The following is a 10,844-nucleotide window of genomic DNA, read 5'->3' on the forward strand; positions in this document are numbered from 1 at the left end:
ATGGGGGTAAAGAAAAGTACACTGATGTTTGGACCAGTTAATGTTAATCGTATGTGGAAGAGTAAATGAAATGCTAAAAATTCTTTGCACTGGACACGCAAAGTGATGACAACTGTGTTGTGGCGTCTACTTTGAGTTGAGGGGAAGCGTGCAAGAAACTGACAACCCAAACACAGTAGCACACAGCAGGCGAAGCACGTTCGACAGACGTCATCTAAACCAAAGCTCTGCTGAGCCCTTGTTTCCCATCAGCACCCTCCCAGGAGACTGCTGTTTACTATGTGCTGGGCTTGATTCAAGCGGGGAAAAATCTCAAATATTGGGGGGGTGAACATTGGGGGGGTAAACATTCTCAGTTTGGCTCATAAATATAAATTAGGCGGTATAACGTTCCTGCAGAAATACTCGATCAAACACAGGTAAATGGGTTTAAACTTTAATAATTATTTTATTTATAGAGATTATATTTATAAGAAACAATAAGAAAAATCAAAACAAAGTTCACTTGAAATATGGTATTTAAAAGAGACATGGCTAAAACGAATATGATGTTTGTTTAAGTTAAGATGTAATGTGTGTATACATGATTTAAGGTTAAAAAACGCTGTGTATACATGCATGTATTTTATATCCTCCTTGCCCCGTCTGAAACGTGCAGATTTTTTACAGAGCTCATCGCTCTAAAAAGCGAGGTTTGCTATGATTGGCCAGTTAGTGATTGGTTAAATACTGCAAGCATGTGACGGAAATGTAACGCCTCTTTCCATATTTGGAACATCAGGTTCCAAAGCAATTGTACTGACAGGTACGCCATCTTTCTTGCATATTCAGTTGGGCGGTCTTAGTCAAATCATAACACAAACTGACTTAGATTAGTGTGGGTGTGGTTACAAGAGGCGTTTCAGGCAGGTCTTGGTGAGCATTCGCTTTTAGATAGAATGCATATTTTGTTCCGCCACTTTTTTGCAATTTTACGTGTCTAATACATGCATGGGCAACATAGAACACACCAAAGACACAGAAAAACAAGCATTCACACCATATGATCCCTTTAAAGTGAGCAACAGAAAGGTTAACAATCATTCTGGTGCGTAATAAGTCCATTCAGATTTTGCAGCAGTTCCCAAACAACAGATAACACAATGACAGGCCCCACAATCAATGCTAATTTATTTCTCACTGTCTACTCCCATATAGACGTCTTGTAGATTCCTGTAAATGCATCAGTTTTTTTTTAACTGTCTATAATTGTCTTAGCTCTTTTATACAACAATAGCATTATAACGCATTTAGCATTTAAATGCAATTTATTTATGCACCAACAAAGATTGTATATTATTTAACAATATTATGCTTATTGTGAAGGGAAACCTGTGAATTCTACATAATAAACTCTGTGATTCTATTGGTAGATAAAGCCTGTTTATGATAGCATGATCAAAATAGCATTTGTTATCATTTTGTCTCTATATCACACAAAATTTCTTAAAATTTTAAATACTAAAAAACTGTAATTTAACTGTTTTATTTAAAAAGATTGTTATGCACTTTTGAAATATAGTAAAAACAGAAATAAAGTTGAAAGAAGAAACACATGTAATTTAACTTTACAAAGAGTTATTTTATGTTTTATTTTCTGGGTGCCCAAGCTACCAAATATTAACTTTTGCGTATAAATTCAAACACAAGCAACAAACATCAACAGCTGTAAATAACAGTTGCCTATATGTGCTGAACTTTGACCAGTTTCTTCTAAGAACACTACCACATCAGCCATCAAGTGAAACACAAATCTGATCTTAGATCAGCAAATGTGTTCAACTCTCTCTAGATGTTTGTCTGTAGCTCTACGCACTCCTGAATGAAACCATCCAGAGCTCTGCCCTCAGGCCTCCATCACACGCCTCCAGCCTGTCCACCTCCAGAATGATCTTCAGCCTCACACCACAGAGCCCTGAACTGACCTCACATCTGTCAGATTCAATGTCATAGCACACCTGTCAGGGTCTCAGCCCGGGACTGGCTGTTCTTGGTCAGTCTCGGAGCTGTCAGCCAGATTCCTCACCTCACTTTGAGCATCTCCACAGACTGTCAATCAAAAGATGATGACCTCAATTAGGCTTATAAGGACAACCTGATATTTCAGATATTTCTTGAGGACACATCCACGCCTCTTCTTCTAAAATCTTTTGTTGCCTTAATGCATTTGACATGACGTCCAGTACATTCAACCTATACTGTATATGTCATGAGAATCCCTTGGCAATCGAACCAATGACCTCAGTGTTATTGTGGCATGTTCTACACCACAACTCTTCAATTTCACCTCCACAGGATGAATATAATTCACTTCCAAATTTCTTGCATCATCAAGTCAGTTTCCCAGTGATACATAGCATCTGTATAACTGTGCTTGGAATATTCAAAGAATGCAAAGGATGACCAGCAGAAAAGATAAATGCGCTACACATTAATATAAAGGCTTATCATATGTTATTATAGCCAAATTCAACAGAGACATGGACAACAGTGATGTTGTGTACTCCGCAATGTAACCCTAGCATAATAACGTCTTTAACAACTACACAAAATCACAAATCAAAGGTCAGCAAATATGCTGCTTAAAGAAAAAAGGAAAGTGCCTCAGAAGCAGTAAATTCAGTCTCATTCCTGAAACACGGTCGCTCAACAAGCTGCTTGACTCAACATTTTCTTCTCTCAGCTCTGCTCTCATCTGAAGTGCTTCTATGGTAAATATCAACAAAATTCAACTACAAAAAAAACTGGCTAGTGGCCATTGCAAACCATTCATTCAACAATGTGAACATATGTTTGACCTTTTCACACATTAATTTAAATGAACAAATACAAGCATTTATCACAGAGGAGCCAGCAGTTAATCTGTCATAACATGAGTGCAGGGATCATGTTGGTATGCCACATTTCCAGCCGCTGAAAGAACGAGAAAAGAAAACAAATGTAAATCCATCTTGAATGTAGTTCTTTACCAACCTGATTAGGAATTCGTAACTATTTTACAAGGTGGCTAATTCATATGAATTTGTATGATGTGAATCCTGCACATTTAATATGTGTTGTGTATATATACAGTAAATGCACATACATACCAGTATATAACAAATATTTACATAAATATATACAAATATAAATTATATCATTTATAAATGTAAATATATAATACACTTACTTTAAATATATACATACACATACTGTATATAAAGTACACACACACATATGTTATAAACACAAAAAAATATTTTGGAATAAATTAATCACAATTCTTCAATTATTCAACACTGTGAAAAAGTTAAATATATATTTTTTATTAAAAATAATGCTATATAGTTTATGGTCTTGGACAAATAAACTAATTGCCAGTAAATTTTCTCTATGTCAATATTGGCAGACGGGAAAAGTGCATTATAGATCTTAGAAAGCACACATGTAACTGGAAAGACGACTAAATATTTGTCGATAATATTTAATATATATTTTGTTAAAACACTAAATATTGACTAATCAACTGGATAATGCATACAAAATTGCATTGAGTTTTCATTCTCAGAACAATTCCCACAACCCCACAGGTACCAACCCCTGAAAATACACAAACTACAAAAACTACTGAAGTGCCTGTGTGGTTTAAAGATGGCTTGATTCGGCAAAAAAAACACCCTGGCCTCCCATTACTGTTGCATTCGAAGCGAACGATTTATCTGGAATCTGACCATGTGTAGCATGACGATCAGTACAGACGTCAGCACTGAGATGAGATGCAGACCCCTCTGATCAAGAACACCAACAAGCGAGATCACAGAAAATTTAAATCATTACATGCTGACCCTAGGGCCCCGGATAACCACTAACCGACTCCTCCCTGTGCTTTCTCTTTCTGGACCACTCCACCCCACAATCCCTTGCACCCTCTGGGTGACCTCTCCCCGCCTGTGGACAGACCACTTAACATTGCTTCCCCACCTGTGGGGCCGCGGAGGGAGCGGGTGGCACTTCAAGGAAGCCGTGCGGTGATTGAGCTCTGATTGCTGTGGGCCACTTGACTCATTTCATCTCATCTTAGGGACTAAAACTTCTGGAGATTTAGGTGGGAGGCAGATGGAATGCTATAGGAAAAACAAGCAGCTTTTGCCCTCAATGGGATGAGCTTCCTTTGCTTCTCTTTTGAGCCCATTTTATGTAACACTGGGACAGTCTTGCAATCTTTACGCAACCACAAAATGGCACAAAGTTGTCCACAAGTTAAGTGGAGAATTTCTACAACTGTTCTCAAATTGGTATATTTAAACCGCTTTCATTGTAACACTCTAAATATAACCCAGTCTAAATAAAGTGCTTAGGAAATGTGGAGACTGTTTTGCTTTCTAGAATTATGTCTTGTTTGCAGCAATTTGTATTTCACTCAAAATGAAAACGGCTGTGCAAGATTTGCATATGCATAGGCACAAATGTGATTTAAGAAATACTGCATAGAGAAAGATTTTCAGCAAATAATGACTTGAGTTTCATTAAAAAAAAGCTGGATACTGAACTGCTGTAGAGAACTTAGAGCGCACAAAATGTTGTGTGGACTACAAATTATGGGGCATTTCATAATTTACTGCCTTGGAAAGAGAGCGTTCCATATTTAACCAGTTTTTCTATTGTTGCCTTTTCTGTCCAGTGTCTGTTGAATTTTAACAAAATCAAACCTCAGGAGTGACATAAAGTCAACAGCATTGTGAAATACTGACAGCATGACAAGACCCATGGAAACTGTGAGAAAAATGTTATCAAATTAAATATGAACTTGATTTCATTGCAGTTTTTGAGGTCTGGGAGGAATGTTCTCAGTAGTTCACAGGATGAAACAAAAACGATAATTTGACCTAAACATATATATCTATAATATAGTCTCTTAATTTTTTCCACATCTGTGTTTTTGAGCAAGCTACCCTGTGGAAAAAAACAGCATGTTCTGGTTGTTATGTTTGATGCTGGTTTGCTGGATTGTGCTGGTTTTAACTGGCCATGTGCTGTTTTTAGCTGGTCATGTACTGGTCCTTAGCTGGTTTAAACTGGTCAACCCATCATCAAAACATACCTAGCCTAGCATATGCTGGTTGTTTCAACAATGTAGGTTACCATTGAAACACAGTTGCAAATTTGTTTGTAGTACAAAAGTAATCTAAATGTTTATAAAATAAAACACTCATTTGTATTTTTATGAATGGTACAAATTTAATGACTAAAATTTTGAAACAAAACTTTCTCTTCCTTTTAAAAGTTGATAAGGCTAATTATCCATTATGCTAACAAACTCATTATAATTAGCATTTATCATTAGGGCTTTTTGCACTGAGGAACAATATTGTAGTTCCGGGACTATTTGTCACAAGTACTCACTCTTTGTCGAGTTGGACCGCAGACACCGGAAAGAATTTAACTTCAGAAATGCCTTCTAGAGGGACAAAATTAGCTCCTTCTCTGAAAGGTAGGAGGCAATAGCAACGCAAACCTATTGACTGGCTGAACATACAGTATATCACAGAACAGCATGTTAAACTGTTAGGTGACAAAAACTGTCCATATACAGAAAGCTATGTTAAGCTGCATTTTGTTAAGTTCATGCTAATGTTGTGATGTTGTCTGTTCAATTGTTTTAATAGATTTAGTCTCTTAGCACTCCTTCTTGCTTTTTCAATCTTGACTTACACCTCAGTTTTCACCAAACCATCCATAGACAACAAAAACCCAATTTCGATCGCTGCATCCTCCATATTTTTGGTTCTTAAACGCTGCACTGTTGGCGGGTTTACATCACTTCAGAGGTCCTGATGTCGGTGCAAATACAACAAGGAAAAAACTTACAATAGTTTGTGAATGACCGCCCTCTTTACTGGTTCTTTGAGCCTTCGTTCTTGAAATGATCTGACACGAATGCGACTATTGTTATTTTTTGCTGTCCCTGACCCAGAATCAGAAAATATTTGCAGGCTACTGTATTCAAAGCTAAAGGCCTGTTTTCACATACAGGGCCAGGCCGTAGGTAAATTAGGACGTGTTTTATAAGTGTTTTTCAATTTCAACGTTGCTAATGATATATTTTCAGATATGTTAGTGCAAGTTGTTTTCAGTGAAGACAGCCCCGACACACATTTTAGTCTGGGCCTTGTCTGTGAAACCGAACCTAAAGCCTCGAAATTAAGTTTCTGATTACTTTTAGCAAATAATCGTCGTATATCGTTTTATGTCAAGATGTGGAGATGATCAGACAGACAAGCGCCTCTCAGCCTTTCTGATAGAAAAGTGCATGTGACATGGACAGAATTCCATCTTGCAACAGATCAGTTGCCAAACATTGTCCCCTGGTGCGCTGCCGCACACGGGCCCTCAGTGGTCATTCCATCTGTCTCTAAATTATTCTGTTTTAGAAATAAATCACGTCACCTACTATGGTGAAACATTTAATAAGATGACACAACGTCTTCTGCCTCAGGAGGAGGGAGGCTTGTGCGTTGCCATTGAAGCGGAATGCAGTTTCATGTTTGTGAGGCAACGTGCCGTTTCGTTTCTCGCATCACAGTGGGATCTGTTTGGTCTTTTCTAAATTTCCCCTCAGGGATCAATAAAATATCTCTCCGTCTCTGTCTGTCTCTTCATCAATTCTTCCACTCCACACAACAATTTACGGCTGTCAGAGGAAATTGTAAGTCAAAATTAAAGGGGCATAATGTTTTTTGCAGATTTTTTTTTTTTTTTTTTACCTTTTTATGCATTTGGCAGATACTTTTATCCAAAGCGTCTTAAATTGCATTGTATTAGACATTTTATCTGCAAATATCTTTACTTAGACAAACATTTGATGATAACATACAATAAAAAAAGGAAATGAGAAAAAAAATTGACTAAGTGCTGGAGGTATCACGGGAATCCGGGACATTGTCACGAACTATAATGTTCATGTCAGTCAGCATGACGTTTAATCTAATGTATTTTAATACAAAATAAGCCTTTGCGGCTGAGATTTTAGGGCTGGGGTAAAGTATGTATGACTTCTTTGTTATCAGGTTATCAATATATAAATGTAAATACACACAGTCTGTGTTTTGAAAGTCGGCTGAGTGAACACAACTGATATCAAATTTCATGGATATTCCACAAACTGCCGTGAGCCTGGGTTGAATGATCATATGGGTGCAGTCTGATGCTTAAGCAATTACACAAATACGTAATATTGGTCAGGATTGAATTTATACTGTATGTGATAACTTATTGGTCTGACAGGTAGTCTTAAAGGGATAATTCACCCAAAAAATACAACTCTGTCATCATTTACTCACCCTCATGTGATTTCATGCCTATATAAATTACTTTGTTCTGAAGAACCCAGAGAAGATGTTTGGAAGAATGTTATCAATTTTCAGTTCTGGAACATCATTGATGGTAGTGGGAAAAATTATATGATAGTCAAAGGTTCCCACAAAACTGTTTGTTTTCCTAAATCCTCCAAAAAAAATTCAACAGAACAAAAATATTTAAAAAAATCATTCTATGGTAGGGAATGATGTCACAGAACTGAAAATTGCTAACATTCTTCCAACTATCTTTCTTCATGTTCAACAGAACAAAGAAATGTATACAGATTTTAAACACCTGAGTGTGAGTAAATGAAGGCAGAATTTTATTTTTTGGGTGAACTGTTCCTTTAAAGAAACAGCTCACAAAATGAAAGTTCAGTCATTATTTATGTACCTACCCCATGCGTGCTATCATTTCTGCCATTCGAATCAAAACAAGATATTCAGCTATTTCTATTCAGTTTCGTTAGAGTAACAGATCTTAATTTGGGTTGTTTATTACTTTAAAACCAATCTGCATACATTTTTAGAGCTATGGAGGTTAAGATGGTCAGTGATAACTATTTAGTTTTTGGCCCGTTCAGCACCTTTAAAGCTGCAGTAGAAACTGTTACTTACGGAGATGATTCAATCATCCTCATTTTGACCTACAGTGAATAACAGTTAACCTAAAAAATAATAATAATATGGGTTTGGTAGATGAGTGATAATGACGACAAAAGGAAGAAAGTCATCATGCATCTACCAAAGCATCTATTTCAAAGACAAAATACATTCTGTATTAGTATTAGATCAATGACAATGTATTAGATCACAGTCATACCTTACAAACTCTTTCGGTGTTTTGGCCTGGAACAAACAGCATTACTCAAGGGAGAGCAAAGCCACAATATCACCTAAATCAACTTAACCCTAACCTCAAAGAAAAGGGAAAGTAATACAAAGCCAAATAACCCAACTGTGGGCCTATAAACTCACCATTGGTTGATAACTCGGGGGTCTGTAAGGGTGCAAGGTGGGCTGTTGACAGGTATCTACGGCTTACATAAGCCAAAATCGTACATATATTAAATATGTGTACACTAAATAATGATCTGTTTGCTAGGTAAACATAAAGCAGGGCATGCGATATATGCGTATAGAGCCAATGAATCCAACATCATTCAACACCGAATATATTTCATCCCTGTTTTTATATCCATAAACGGATTTTTCTTTTCAGCTGTTACGCAACAGTCCCAACCCATATTGATATAGAGTCATATTATCTCTACAGACAAAGACAATTTCATCCACGCAAAGCATTTGTCGATGATGCGCTGGAAAGACGCCCTCACCTCATATAACAAGCGGTTGATCTCAAACCCAAGTTTTCGTTCATACCCGGCCACCGTAAGATTAAAACACACTGTGTACCCGCAAGATGCGCTTTATAGCGGTCCGGCACGTACAGAAGACAGGTGCACCTGCCCCGGGTGCGCAGTGATTCCTACTGCCTCTTTTTGCAGACGGATGCTCCTTATCCGCATATTATTTACCCAGAGAAAACCCGAAATACGTGTCTTACCGTTCCTCAGTCAGTCCTTATGATAATCCTCATCGTAAATATCAGTCCGCTGGAGAATGGCTCTAAAATCATAAGCCCAAAACGAGCCTCCGTCCGTCTCGCTGTCGCTGTATTCTTTCACATCCTCATGTCATTCACGGATGCAGCAGCGCTACCGAAAACACGCCCACCACATCTCTTTCCCCTCCTGAATGACGTAAATGAGCAACAGACTCCGCCCATTAAACGCTTTCACGCCTTCCATATTTCAATGACGTATTAAAGGCTGTCCAGGCACCGCCCACATCTGGAAACGCTGGAAAATACTGGCTTAACCTGTGATATTTACGCGCAATGGTTTTAATTTTAAGTTTGCATTAAACGTATGAAAATACAGTGATTTGTTTTTTTGAATTTGTATCTTAAATCCTGTTCTAAAACAAGAAACAGAAACTAAAATCGACAAAAAAATAATAATCCTGTCTAATAAAAAGGCTCTATTCACTTTCCCAGAAAAATCCTCCAGAATTTCCCAGAAAAGTCTTGATTACGATTTCCCTTTAGACTTTTCATTACAATGGACTTTTATCAAAATGCCAGTAAACAAATTTGATTGGCTAATCCTCTCCTCTGAAGTAACTATCAATTTGGAAACATTGTTTTTTCCACTTTGCTCGGAGGTAATTTTTCTCTGCTGCTGCAATATTGTTGGAAAAAGTGAGACGACACACCAAAGCTCAGTGCTGTTAGTCAACAATATCCAATATATATAAAAAAATTACATATTTTTTCTTATCTCATTTTGGGACCAAACTCTTCATATATATATATATACGACAGAAATAAATTGTTTCAAGTTATTTTTTTATGTTTATTTTTATGGAAAATAAACGAATTATCAAAATTGTTGATTAAAGACAGAAACTGATCAATGGTGGGTGATGTTTACGAGTACGACCAGAAGATGGCGCTTTGTGCTCACTCAAATGTTCAACACATTTGAATTAACATTTCCCCTCACGTTAGATATTTTTAAATCGAAAAAAAATCTTCGATTGCTTTTTTTTGGTTGATTTAACGATTTATCATCATAATATGATAAATCATAATAGTGGGACATTCATTATGCTATTTTACCACAATTCTTATAAATATATTATGTCATCACATAATCTATCGTGTTTGTCTTGCTCTGTAAATGTTATTTTAATGTTATTTTGTATTCTTTGGGCACATAAATATCTTACATTTATTTGAGCATTAAATTTAGGAATATAAAAGAATGGAAGAATAAGAAAAACACTTGCAATTTTCTGTAGTTAGGTTAACCCATACAGTATACTCTACCGCCATCTGGTGATGATATAGTTAAAAGATGCTTAATGTTAGTTTAAATACTATAAAACATATATTGTCATTACATTCTTGTAAAACCTCATTTAGAAAAAAATAGCATAACATAATTTAGCTATAGGTTCAAACAGGGTAGGACTGTGACTCATCCATGCTGCTCATTCACCAATGCGGTAATCTGTAAAATAGACACAAAAAGAAACAAAAAGTCTTTATTTATATCAGCTGGGTCTGTACAGAGCATTATGGCAAGCTTTTAACAAACGCCAAAACGCAAAACCAATGACATAAAATTGAATGGATGACTGAGGTTGAAAAATGCTTTCATCAGAGGTCCAGCAGGTGGCGCAAGACTTCACTTACTGCTTCTAACTTATCCATCATGTTGTCATACTGTCCTTTGTCATTGATTTTTTTTAAAAACAATGTATTACCTTATGCAGAACTCGGAAATTATTACTTACAGTCAATAAAGTACATAAAGCCTACATCAAAATGATTGCAGTTGAGTGGGTTTAAACGGGATACTGGCCTCCGAAGGGCCCTCAGGGAAGGGGACACCCTACAAA

At 36.7% G+C, this 10,844-nt stretch overlaps 1 protein-coding gene across 1 annotated transcript in view; it reads right to left on the minus strand.

Annotated features, from left to right (window-relative positions):
• The window catches only part of otud7a (OTU deubiquitinase 7A), a 59,204-nt gene extending 50,142 nt beyond the window's left edge, over positions 1-9,062 (minus strand). Inside the window, exon 1 of the mRNA XM_056740383.1 lies at positions 8,944-9,062. The gene's annotated coding sequence lies outside the window, so the exon portion shown is untranslated. The remainder of the gene's footprint in view (positions 1-8,943) is intronic.
• Between the last annotated feature and the right edge of the window lie 1,782 nt (positions 9,063-10,844).

This window comes from Triplophysa dalaica, chromosome 24, assembly GCF_015846415.1.
Source record: "Triplophysa dalaica isolate WHDGS20190420 chromosome 24, ASM1584641v1, whole genome shotgun sequence".
NCBI lineage: Eukaryota > Metazoa > Chordata > Actinopteri > Cypriniformes > Nemacheilidae > Triplophysa > Triplophysa dalaica.